The following is a 14,159-nucleotide window of genomic DNA, read 5'->3' on the forward strand; positions in this document are numbered from 1 at the left end:
TGGCACCATTCTTCCTTGTAGGGGGGCTGAGGAAACTGATAACATACAGACTAACAGAGCACCGTGCCAAAAAGTGCCAACATTTTTTTACAGTTTATTCTGTGAACTTTTCAAACTAAAGTGCCAATCAAATACTGCTGTCTTTTCAACCGTACTACTACTTTAACTCGTTTATACAAATCGTTAATAGACAATATTTCAATGGTATGTATAAGTTAGCCCTTTAGTTCCAATTTTTTATCAAAATTTATGTCAATTCATGAAAATGTTACTCTACAAGAGGCGCTATTTCCCCTATTAATCAACCAATTTGAATATTTACAACATTTATAATGCATGATATTATAGGTTAGAATATGTTTAATTAATACCATACCTTGACAATACAAATAAACCTTCTAATGTTGTGTTATTTGAAGCTAAACGGCACAATTTACACATTTCCGAAACTTGTTTTCATGCAAGTCGCCGCCATGTTGCTTCTTGATCGCTTGGCAACGACTAAACTTAATATTCAATTCTCGTCTGAAAGTACGAATATATTAACAGGATTGATCATTCATATTTAAATTGAAAATAAACTATATCCGATCCATAATAATACAAGGCAAAATATTTTATTATTTCTCGCTGATACGAGATGTGTATATTTTTACGGAAATTGATAAAGGTGAAGGTCATCTTGTAGTATCTTGCTGGGGAAGGAATTTCTGGACTGAAGTTGAACATCCTGTAATATCAGGTAGTGTATCTCTTTTAAAATAGTTCAAAATGTGAAGCCTCATACCATCATGCATGTTTAATAACAGATATATTGATAGTGGCTCAAATATCTGGAATGTTTGGTGGTTTGCATTAGTCTAGTTGTGGAGAATGCCGTACCACTGAATCATAATAATCGGTGACTGATCAAACATGAACCGGTAATTCTCACAACAATTTCTAAGCGAGTACGTGGTCATCAGTGATTTTTTGGGACAACTATTTGAGCCCTGTACGCGTGCTTTGTCTAAGAGACTCGTCAAATTAAGGAACTCACTTCTGTATATATATACAATAGTGTGTCAAAATCAACTACATTTGTATGTTACACAGTTATTATAACATATATATATGACTATGACAGGTACTGGAGCACCAACAAATCAGGTTATATAGATAGATTTGGCTATATAGGCTATATAGTGAATGTAAACAAACACACCAGTACTGGTCGTAATTATCTCTTGTGTACACATCGATTGAAGTGTTGATTTAAGTATAATATTTAAATCATGCTATTTCTAATTCAGACACCTACATTGAGTCATATTACAAGTGTTGACATTTGTTGACATTTCACAATTCTATTAGTCCAACCAGAGACGTATATATATTACAGAGATTGGCAACTTGCTCTTGACCTGACCATTGGTCATGGTAATTTATCGGATGTCGTCTCGCGAGTTATGCTTCACCTTCGTCATATTCATGGATATACGGTTCGCTGCATTCAATATTCCTGTCCTGTTCAAAACATAATTATGCCTTAAGAAAACATTGAAAATCAACGTAATATTAAACCCGTAGCTAGCTGAGATTTCCATGTACATGGTAGCTTGGGAGTGCTCCATTGAATTTCAACTTGAATAATTAAGTTTTGAAAACACCAAACATGGAAAGGTTGCACTTGTAAGATCATGGCTGTGTTTATATTACAAATCAGTAATGATTCTGGCTACAGGAGAACAGGGACTCCGTTTTTTAAAATTAATTATTTGATATATTTCTAACCAGCTTCTTAAAATGAGGTTGTTTAATATACTTGCAAAGTTTAATAATTTAACTCTGAAAATTCATTTTTTTAAGAATTTATAAACAAGTTCAAATGGCAGCTTTGATGTTTGAGGGTTTTTTCTTTCATGAAACATTAAAGCACAAACACCTTTCTAATTCATTATTTAATTTCAAAAACATCTTCAGATATTTATTCTAACATATTAGTTCTAGCTTGCTTTTTCAAATGAGGTTGTTTACAATACATGCAAAGCTTAATCATTTAGCTCTGAAAATACTGTGTTTTCAGAATAAGTTAAAATCGTGGCTGTGATGTGCAGGGGCAATACCTTTTATGACACACACACTCCTTTCTCGTTCATTATTAAATTTCAAAAACCTATTCATATTTTACATAATATTTCTAGTCAGCTTCTTAATATGAGCCATGTGTTTTTGCGAGATCAGGGTGGGTTGCCAATCTCTGTAATATATACATTTTGTTTTAACAAATTTTATTATATATATAAATAAACATATATAAATGGATCAGATAACAGGCTAGGCCTATATCAATCTTCTCCAATATATACATTTGTATGTCTCTGGTCAAGGATGAAAAAAAATGAGTTCTCCTGGGCTCGCTGATAAAAAAAAGGTCTGGAACGGGTAACCAAGTACCCGGTTACAGTTTGGTTATGATTTCTATCAGGTTAGCAAATCCACGTACCTGAAAACCATCCAAAAATGTAGGTCAGTATTTATTGACTTCCCGGGCAGAAATGTCACTCCTAACTGTTGATTGACAGACCTGGTAAACACTCTTGATCAGGATACTTGCTTTACTGTTGAGTGCATGTAAACAATAAACTTTGGAATGTAAACATAATATCGACTGACATTCTGTTGAACAATGTAACTCATCATTCACCGGCAGCTATCGTCAGTGTTAATTCTGACTGGAAGTGATGCGCTGACAAATGTGCGCTTAGTGTTGACAACAGATGAGTGTAAAGTGAAACTAAGAAAATGTCCCTGTCAGGAGACTAGCGATATGTAACCAATTCATAACAATTTTATGAATTTGCCACGATTTACAACTGAACTCACAAGACATAAGTATTGAGTTATCTTTGTTAATTCATTTAATGAATTAATTAATCATATTTTTTATCAAAATAAAAAGCCATTGGTGGCCATATTTCATTGCACAAAAAAAAACATGGTTACCCGGTTTCGGTTTGGATAACACACAGTTATATATCCGAGTGGCATTTTTTCTAACCGTTGCAGCCTTAGTTTCCGGTAACCCTATACCTACCCTAATATTTTATGTCTACCCTACACTTTTGAAGGCAATTTTTCAAAGAATCAAATCACTGTTAAAGTCAAGATCCCTCTCCTATATAAAGTTTATATAGGAGAGGGCAGAGGGATCTTTACTTTATATTATAAAACATATAAAATTACTTGTTAAAATAATATTTGTAGCTACCTACCCTAAATTTTTCCAACATGTTACAGGAAACACATATTTTTTATAACCCCCCGCAACGAAGTTAGGGGGGGAGGGGTATACTGGAATCAGCTTGTCTGTGCGTAGAAAAAATTGGTCCGGACAACGTACTCCTTCTAAAGTAATGGACCAATTTCAACGAAACTTTCCAGATATAATAACAACCACCTGAAGTTGTGCATCCAGGTATTATGTTTTCATTCTGACCCTTTTTCACGAAGTTATGGCCCTTTGTTGAAAATCCTTGTCCGGTCAACTCCTCCAAAACTATGGAGCCAATTTCAATTGAAGTTTTCAGATATCATAACTACCCACTAATGTTGTCCATCCAGGTGTGCTTTCCAGCCCTTTGTTATGGAGTTATGATCATGACCCTTTGTTGAAAAATCCTTGTCCTGACAACTTCTTCTAATCTACTAGGCCAATTTCACAGAAAGTTTACAGATATAGTAAATGACGTTGTGCATCCAAGTAGTATATTCTTATTCCGACCCTTTTAAAAGGAGTTATTGCCCTTTGTTGAAAAAAACCCATTTGTCTGTCTCCTAAACTACTTTTCAATCAAAGTTTACAGATATGGTACTTACCCCCTGATGTCGTGCATCACAAATGTATTTTTTTTATTTCGATTCTTTTTAAGGAGTTATGGCCCTTTGTTAAAAATCTTTTTCCTGACAACTCTTCCTTAACTACTAGGACGATTTCAGCAAAACTTGTTCATCTGGGCTAACATGATCTGGTTTGCAAGTATGTTATGGCATTGGGAGGGATTACAGGAAGTATGTCAGCGACCTATATTCTTAAATAAGTGTACAACTCAGTGAATAAAGAAATCATTACTGGTGGAAGACTATGAATTGCTTTGCAATGCTTTGTCGTAGTTAGCCTTTACCTTACAGTTCTGGTCTATGTAGGAGCGGGGGCTATTAGTTAGACTTTACCTTACAGTTCTGGTTTATGTAGGAGCGGGGGCTATTAGTTAGACTTTGGCTTACAGTTCTGGGTTTTTTCGGGCCTCTTTATTACCGTTACTACATATACATGTATAGGAAAGAGTAACATCCCCTTGCCTGGGAATTCTAGACCTATTGTTAAAGGATTCCAGTACCAGTACTAAAACCTCACACCTTGGAAACTGACATGATTATAGCTTTTATGATTATATCATGTCAGAAATGAAAACCATACTTTACGGAATTGTTATGAAAAATAATTATGATGAAATTAACCGCAACCTTATTCCGGGTATAAAAGTTCAGCAGGGCGAGACTGGGATTCAGACACTGGATTACACATTATGATAACAAATGGTCTAACAAATGGGTGTCCTGTCCTGTCCTGTCCTGTCCACACCCAACGGCTCTACAATTAAATCGAAAATGAAATTAAGGGGAGGTTACTGTATATATATACAAAAACCCATTGCAGTACTGTGACAGCTGCAGGCCTAGGTATCCTTGATAAAGTAGGGAGCTTATATAATTACATGCATATATTAATTGTTACCCATTGTTCTAACAATCATGATATTTTATAGAAGAACATAGCTGCAAAATGGCTTAAAATAACTTCAAAATTTTCTCTTAAAAAGACTTCCAATCATCTATACTTTTGTTTGTGATAGTCATATTAATATAGATTTCATTTTTTAATGCCTCTTGTACAGTCTACACTGTGACAAAGATTTGCAGATCTTTCTAAAAAGTGTGAATTTATTTTCTGCTATGATATGTTATGTACAGCTGTTCAGTGACACCGTGTGATATTATTATTAACGGTTACGAAAATTGAAGCAGGGTTAGGGCGTTCACGTCCTTGTGTGTCCTTTAGGCTTTGGCACTGGACAGTATGTGACTACTCAGGTGTGACGGCCGAGTCCCCTATTTCTCCTTCAGTCACCTTGACTTTATCATTAAATCAAACATGTCACTACATTTTATCTAACGTTAGACCCATACAACACCTGACAATCTGCATCTCTTCTCAAAATAACTCATTGAGTAAGAGTATTTTGAGTTGTATAGGTTCTTCGGTATGACGTAAATTTGTATCTTACATTTACATGCATACAAAGCTAAATCCTGGCACCCCATGGCCAGGGCTCAGACTTTTACGGGCCATTATACAGGATGTATTAAATGACTGGAATTAATTACCAATTGCCACCCGTACCTTTGATCAGAAGTCGCTACTTTGGGGTCTGAAAAAAAGTAATGTTCTTGTATTTCATTTTGTACAACATATATGAGGCTAGCGCTCCAAGCATATATATTTTTTTTCATTTAAAATTATAGCTAGCAAATTAATCTACCCCTATAAATTAAACCTGTTTATACCAAAGTTAGAATTAGAAAATGAATTTGTTTTGATGTGAGATGAAGTAAATAAATCTAAGTAAAGTTTTGATATATATAGATATTTGATATACTAGTACTGTACACCTTTAAACCCAAAGAGTCAATTAAGCTCAGTTTGAGGAATCTGAATTCGAAACATACTGTAATCTCAAGGGTCTATTAATATTGCAATTGAAAGCCCTGAAGTTTTCTTTTCCACTAAAACATGTTTCCTCCATAAGCATTGGATCTCAAGACATCTTCATGATATGTAGGGAGTCAGTGCTACCATTGCACCTGCAGTATACTGGTTACAACTGGGGTATAACTTCAAAACGTTCTAACAATTGTCTTTGTATGAATATAGAGGGAATTGCAGTAACTGACAGATTTTTCAAGGCCTGTAGGCAGTTGAAGATAGGAATAAGATGGACAGAAGGAATTAGATTTTCAAAGAAGTGATTGGGAGGCACGGTAGTCCAGTGGTAGGACACCGGGCTATAGGAGGCACGATAGTCCAGTGGTAGGACACTGGGCTACAGGAGGCTCGGTAGTCCAGTGGTAGGACACCGGGCTCGTGAACGAAGGGTTGGGAGGCACGGTAGTCCAGTGGTAGGACACCGGGCTATAGGAGGCACGATAGTCCAGTGGTAGTACACTGGGCTACAGGAGGCTCGGTAGTCCAGTGGTTGGACACCGGGCTCGTGAACGAAGGGTTGTGAGGCACTGTAGTCGAGTGGTAGGACACCGGGCTATAGGAGGCACGGTAGTCCAGTGGTAGGACACAGGGCTATGGGAGGCCCGGTAGTCCAGTGGTAGGACACCGGGCTCGTGACCGAAGGGTTGCAGGTTCGCGCCACGGCACGGCAATGTGTTGTATCTTTGAGAAAGATACTTTATACTCCGCTTGTTCCAGTCTACTCAGCTGTAAATGAGTATGTGGTTGGGCAGTGCTAGAATTGTTGAATGCTAGCGCTGAAATCGCAGCTCCGGCTGTATGCTCCCCAGGGAGTTGAGAAATGTATTGGCTGGTTGCAAAGGCCCTATAATTATAACCACGGATAATAATTTGTGAACCGCTTTGAGGCGACCTACGAACTAGGATGTGATAAAGCGGAGTATAAGAACCTCCAATTATTATTATTATATAAGATGCTTTGTTTAAAGCTGGGTGTAGTTGACAAGTTTACACAATCTGCCCCCACAACCATTATAACATACAGCTGTAGTATCTGTAGAGGTGATTTATTGAAGGGGCTGGCTGGTTTGGTTGGGACTCCGTCCTAATTAGGTCATCAGTACATATAGCTGTTACATCTCTGAGGTGATTAATGGCCTGTAGCAGGGCCTGGCCTCATCCACAGAGCCAGGTGAACAGTATGTGTATATACTTTATTCAACCTATAATTACAGTATAAACCAGGGGTAATTAAATATATATAGTGAGACCATGCCAGGGGTAATTATATATATATAGTGAGACCAGGGGTAATTATATATATACAGTGAGACCAGGGGTAATTATATATATACAGTGTGACCAGGGGTAATTATATATATATACAGTGTGACCAGGGGTAATTATATATATACAGTGAGACCAGGGGTAATTACATATATACAGTGAGACCAGGGGTAATTATATATATACAGTGAGACCAGGGGTAATTATATATATATATACAGTGAGATCAGGGGTAATCATATATATACAGTGAGACCAGGGGTAATTATATATATACAGTGAGATCAGGGGTAATTATATATATACAGTGATACCAGGGGTAATTATATATATACAATGAGACCAGGGGTAATTATATATATACAGTGACTGAGACCAGGGGTAATTATATATATACAGTGAGACCAGTGGTAATTATATATATTGCCAAATAGATATGTCACTAAAAGAATGCATGTGAATTCGAACCTCATATCATTTGTCAATTGTATACATGTACTGCGATGATATTTTTACAAATGCACAAGGACATTGTAGACTAATCACTTATAATGACTTTCAGTCATGTCTAGACTAGTTGGGCTCTTGTATTGTAACAGTTGTAATGGGATATTATGTGTTTGACGATGCGCAAATAAGAAATATCGAAAATTGAAATTGATATAAGATTGATTTTGAAATGAGAGTAGTTTTTACCTACTTTAGATTTTAAGTCTTTGAAATATTCAATATTTAGAGATTGACAATTGACTTCAGTCAGGTTTTTGTGACATGTCTGATGGTACATTATTGAAATAGAATTTCTGGATAATTTTCATTACTGAGCAATTCAATAGCTGAAAGCTATATAGTAGACAGATGGTGATTATAATTATATAAATTAATTAACATTTACTATAGTGGACTTTTACAACAATCTACCGGCAGACATACAAATACAGAATATATATACCTGTAAATACACAGTATCTTAAAATTATTTGAGCTTTAATTTGTGATCTCTTTTGATCTTGGGTTTAAGAAATTATGTAACTGCCAGACTGATAATTACATTAGAATGTGCACAGGAGTTGGATAGATTGAGAGCAGTCAATGAAGGGTTGATACACGTACATGTAGTGTACCTAATTACATGAACATGTATACAATTACTGATGAGTACAAGTAGGACAGCTGATGAGTCGAGCCCCACCATCCATTCATGTGAAGCATCCGTTGAAAGACCATGGTGTTTTGTATGCTGAGTTCACTTTAAAACTAGATTATTGATACATGTATGTATAGGAATTCCAAGAAAATAAGTAAGTTTATGTTGCAGTCAAAATTACCATAACAACTATATACATGTAGATGTACTACAATAGTTACCCAATGGAAATATTCAACGAATTACAGATGTAAGGCATTACCATGGCAACCTCTACGCAGGGGTAGTGATGTGCCAGACTGGCTATTTATAGCTGGGCATGCTGGGAGGGGAGTGCCCACTTTGTAGGATATATATACACAATGATGAATGCAGATACCATCTCTCCTCATCACCAAACTTCATACGTCTGTGTCCCACTAAGTGTATACAGGAATGGTGTGAGCTCCTTTTATCAGACTCCATAACACCCTCATCCCACAGAGTGTTTGTACTTACCAGCATACTGGAAATGCAATCTATATATCTATATATAGGTACCATGTCAAAGTAGGGATATAAGTTTTGTTGAAGTTTGGAAAAAAAGTTAATGGTCCTTAACAAACCTAGCTACAGCCTCCCCAATCCCAGGCATGGCAGTATTAATATACCAAACCTATAGCCTCCCCCATCCCAGGTATGGCAGTATTAATATACCAAACCTACAGCCTCCCCCATCCCAGGTATGGCAGTATTAATATACCAAACCTACAGCCTCCCCCATCCCAGGTATGGCAGTATTAATATACCAAACCTACAGCCTCCCCCATCCCAGGTATGGCAGTATTAATATACCAAACCTACAGCCTCCCCCATCCCAGGTATGGCAGTATTAATATACCAAACCTACAGCCTCCCCCATCCCAGGTATGGCAGTATTAATATACCAAACCTACAGCCTCCCCCATCCCAGGTATGGCAGTATTAATATACCAAACCTACAGCCTCCCCCATACCAGGTATGGCAGTATTAATATACCAAACCTATAGCCTCCCCCATCCCAGGTATGGCAGTATTAATATACCAAACCTACAGCCTCCCCCATACCAGGCATGGCAGTATTAATATACCAAACCTACAGCCTCCCCATACCAGGCATGGCAGTATTAACCTTTAGGCTGCTACGCACCACAATAGTCGTTTCGAAAAGTCGGGCCGTCAGTGCTACGCCGATTGATTTCTTCAAACTATTTATCGATGATTTAATCATAAACTAGACCGTAGCTAAGATATATCTATATGCCGCCTGTGGCAATAAATATATTGAATGACGACCTGAAACCTGTAGCAAATCGCATGCAATTCTTGATGAAATACCTTACCTTTTTACCTGAGAATCTCCGTGTAAATGTACAGCGTCTTATGTCATAAATGAAGTTTTTAATCTCTGTTATCATTTTCCAATCACATTTGCTGACAAAAGCAATTTTAGAATGATCTTTCTGGTGCTTAAATCCGATTAATTAAAAGTTTCACCTTTTCTTACCTTTATTACCACCTGAACAGGTAAATACTGAAGCAACTTTAGAATCGAAAACGTTAATTAATATAAACTAGAGACAATAACGAACAATTTTCCTATAACTTTTATTCACATATAACAAATATTTTTCAAGTTATGTACATTTGAAAAATTAAGTAAATTAATTCATATTTCAATAATTAATTCAGCAGTGGCGTCCCTTTATATAGAAATCAATGTAGCAGCCTTAGGGTTAATATTGTATTTATATATATATATAAGCTCCACTTAACTAAAAGCGAAAACCCCATCCAAGGCAGTGCTACATATTGTAGAACAAGCTCCCCTTATGAAACCTACAGACTCCCTTATCCCAGGCAGTGCAGTGTATGTTGTATTTATATATATATATATGAGATTATGGGTCAAAGAAGTAATATAGACGTAAATAAAATCCCATATAACACTGGATCCTAATGGAGGTATGTCCGTAGGATACAAATTACTGAAAATAGTATATGGGGCAAAGAAGTAATTCAAACAGTGTGCACTGTTAGAATTACTTCTTTGCCCCATATATATGAGATTATATATACACTTACCAAACCTACAGTCTCCCCTATCCTCGACAGTGTTCTGCTGTATTTAATTTGCATTGTATGTGTTCCACTAACAAATCCTACAGCCTCCTCCATTCCAGGCAGTGCTGTATTGTATTTATACTCCTCTTCCCAAACCTACAGCCTCCTCCATTCCAGACAGTGCTGTATTGTATTTATACTCCTCTTCCCAAACCTACAGCTTCACCCATCCCAGACAGTGCTATATATTGTATTAATATATGAGCTCCACATACCAAACCTACAGCCTCCCCCATCCCAGACAGTGTTGTAACGTATACTGTACTGAGGTGGAGACACATTACACCTATTTCTCTCCTCCTCCTCTTCCTCACCACATCTACTGACATTATATACAGTGTGTCTGCTGGGATCTATTATAAAACATAGTAAGGTTTGTACTGATGGCTGTTGTGATTAAATATATATATAAATTACATGTGTGACATATAGAAACTATATTTTTATTTTGTTGGATAGTTTAGGGTTCGTCTTGCAGACTACCTCTACAGTTCATTACTGTGGTGTAGTGCTTGTTGTTTACCTCTCAGCTGCTGTACCACGCCTCGGCTGCGTAGAATATTCACCTAACAAATACGATGTAGCTAGCTACTACCCCTGTTGAGTAGAATAGTTACCTAGTAACACATCTTCACTGTGATATATGTATAATTACCTGGAATGTTGAATTGCTTCATCATCGTGTATATAATGATATAAACAATTTGTGTACGAGCCTCTAATATGTTAAATATGTGCAGTCTCACCTGGACCTGCAGTGTAAGTTGGTCTATCATTACTGTATCACCGCACTGTCATTACTGTATCACCCCAGTCTTCACTTCATTACTGTATATGAACATAATTAAAACATTTGATCTTCTATATCACAATGCTGTCTCGACCTTAGAGGGGAAACTGACGTCCGCCTATAAATAGTAGCAACTATATCTATATATTTCAGACACTGTAAGAGTTACTTCCTTGCCCGTATAAAATTCTAAGTAGTTCGTATCATACAAACATACGTTTACAAGGATCCAGTGTTAATCTGGAAGTTATTGGTAATATTACTTGTTTGACCTATATACCGATCAGCTGCTGTACCAGCCCTCTGCTGCGTTGTAGAATATTCACCTAATAAATACCATGTACCTTTATAGCTACACCTGTTGTATAAGGTGTTGTATACGTTGCAAACAGATATATATATATATATACTACCTACATATATATATACCATACTTGATATATATATACCATAATTATGTATCACCCCATATATATAATTGATATATATATATATATATAGAGGGGTAATATATCGGTAATGATATGGCAAATAATGCACGGTGGCGCCTTAAACAAAATATGATGGGAATTAATTTTGACTTATTTTTAACACATTGTATTATAAATGTAGATACATATGTTAAATGATTGTGTAGCCATAGTGGCATATATATAGATAGTCTCACGTTGTAATGACCATTATACAGTCTATATATAGATAGTCTCACGTTAGTCTCACGTTGTAAAGACCATTATACAGTCATACACATAACAAATTGCCTTTCTTAATACAATAACTATACTTTTAAAATTACCAATTTTATTATAGAACATCATGTACTTCTCCCAAAAACTTAAGCCACTGAATTGGATTTTCATACAGCTAGTCAACATTACGAGACATTTTGGTAAGGAAAGGTCAAAACACTTGCTATATAGCGGTATACTTTGTATAAAGTGAGCAACTAGGAAGTGATCGGATCAACAATGTCTGTCTATGCTTACAATGTGCAGTTACCAGTATATAGCACAATAGGCAGGAAATCATTTAGAGATGAAACCTGCAAGGGCGGATTCATGTAGGCGCTAAACCCTTCAACCAACCAACCAACCAAATCATTTAAATGCATTTTACTATGGTACAATATACATACACACCTATATATTGCTCAATTACATATAATTGTATTAGTTATTCTCTTTCACAACATGTGACTGAATGTCAAAACATTGAATCATGATCATGAAGATTAGATGTTTGTGTGGACACTGTGTTTGTATGGGCCTGAAGCTCAACTATGATCTAATGGAGTACAACAGTAACTAATTGTTTACACTTTGTTTACTGTAGACCCTTAGCTTGCTGGTCATTGCCCAGTTATGTACAGTATATACTTGTACACGCTACAACAGTAACTAATTGTTTACACTTTGTTTACTGTAGACCCTTGCTGGTCATTGCCCAGTTATGTACAGTATATAATACTTGTACACGCTACAACATTAACATTCCTGAGGCAACTGATGAAAGCTACCAGAAATACCACAGCCTCCGACTCTTGTTTAAAGTGTTGTTATATATATTAGCTTCTGTACATTAAAATTAAAACTCACATCATATACACGTGTACATCTTATATAATTTGAAGCATTTGTGGAGATATGAATCCTAATATCTTAATTGTTGTACAGATTAGACAAGAGAGATATCAATGGTAGCTTTATGTTAATTCCCTTTTACAAAACTTAAACTTAGAGCAATATATAACTGTGTGTATATATAGTTGTTCAGCAATTTTTTACCTATTTTGTGTTTTCAAGATCATTTCTGATTTAAAGCTGAACGTCTTTATCCATATGTGTATCCAACATTAAGTAAATCTGGTTGTCCAGCCGATTGATTGACTTTTTTCAAACTTGTCCAAGTAGACCTGCCTATACTCAAAATCCAGAGAATGAAGATGGCAGATTATCAGATTATTATACATGTACTGTAAATATACTTCTTTAAGACGCAATTACCAAGGTATGTTTGTTTCACTTTTCACACTAATTCAAACAGGATAATGATAACTGCTATAGAAAATAAAAACTATTGTATCCTATGAGTAATGTCATAGACAGTTGTGCCAAATCATAATGATTGAAATTGCAGCCATTCCAGATCAATATAAATTGTTTGATAAGTAGCAAAAAATTTGAACTTGTTTATATATAAATATGTAATGGTCTTTGTCCCTGGCTCAACCATTCACATAGAGAGCACAACTATTTAAAAATCATCTTGTAACTTCTTACAAGTCTTATGACAATTCAATTCTAATTGATTTAGTTTATTATAGTGTCACATGTAAAAGGTACAAGTATTACAATCTCTAAAATATGTCTACTCACCCACCCTTACATCCAGTCTATATCAGACTTACGAGATACTCACTCTTCCCCTATCATTCTAGACTGTAAAAAGTATTACATATATATACATACTTATGAATAAAAAACAATTTGCCAATATAAATATATGACACCCCACCAGGAAATTATAAGGTATTTCCAAACCAAGTGATTATCTATATGTATACATACATGTATATTAGCACATGCTTTATTATGGCCTTGAAGCCTATTCAGTAGAGGAAAACTAGATAGGTAAACAGGGAGTAGAGATATATTGTGCAGTGAAGGATAAGAAGACAGAAGATGAGATTGGAGTTATATTAGAGAGCAGTCCAACCTGTAGAGCTATACAAACATATAGGGACGTAGATATGGTTTATAACTAGTTTTAACAGTTGAATCATTGTCTATAATGGTGCCTTATATATCCTAGCCGACTCTTGTGTATCTGCCACTCATCATTCTGTGGTGTGGTCAACATAAGTTTGTCTACAGTATATATAAACTGGCTTTTGATAAGAGTTAAGCTCAAATAGCAATAAACATAGGTCTTGTACAGACCCGGCCTGGGTTTCGTCCTGATCATATATCAATACACGTCGGTCTTGTACAGACCCGGCCTGGGTTTC

The 14,159-nt window shown here is 36.0% G+C and overlaps 2 protein-coding genes across 7 annotated transcripts in view; one reads left to right on the forward strand and one right to left on the reverse strand.

Moving 5' to 3' along the window:
- LOC110451033 (dynein heavy chain 6, axonemal-like) overlaps positions 1-487 on the reverse strand; it is a 75,522-nt gene extending 75,035 nt beyond the window's left edge. For all 3 annotated transcript variants that reach the window (XM_021498868.1, XM_021498870.1, XM_021498869.1), the window contains exon 1: positions 377-487. The gene's annotated coding sequence lies outside the window, so the exon portion shown is untranslated. The remainder of the gene's footprint in view (positions 1-376) is intronic.
- Positions 488-642: 155 nt separating this feature from the next.
- The window catches only part of LOC110451034 (tropomodulin-1-like), a 39,179-nt gene continuing 25,662 nt past the window's right edge, over positions 643-14,159 (forward strand). For 2 of the 4 annotated variants that reach the window (XM_021498872.1, XM_021498875.1), the window contains exon 1: positions 643-742. The gene's annotated coding sequence lies outside the window, so the exon portion shown is untranslated. Of the gene's footprint in view, positions 743-10,600; positions 10,736-14,159 lie in introns of those variants that run through there. The other 2 variants (XM_021498873.1, XM_021498874.1) reach the window with 2 other exon arrangements.

This window comes from Mizuhopecten yessoensis, unplaced genomic scaffold (assembly GCF_002113885.1).
Source record: "Mizuhopecten yessoensis strain PY_sf001 unplaced genomic scaffold, ASM211388v2 scaffold5737, whole genome shotgun sequence".
In the NCBI taxonomy this organism is placed as follows: Eukaryota; Metazoa; Mollusca; class Bivalvia; order Pectinida; family Pectinidae; genus Mizuhopecten; species Mizuhopecten yessoensis.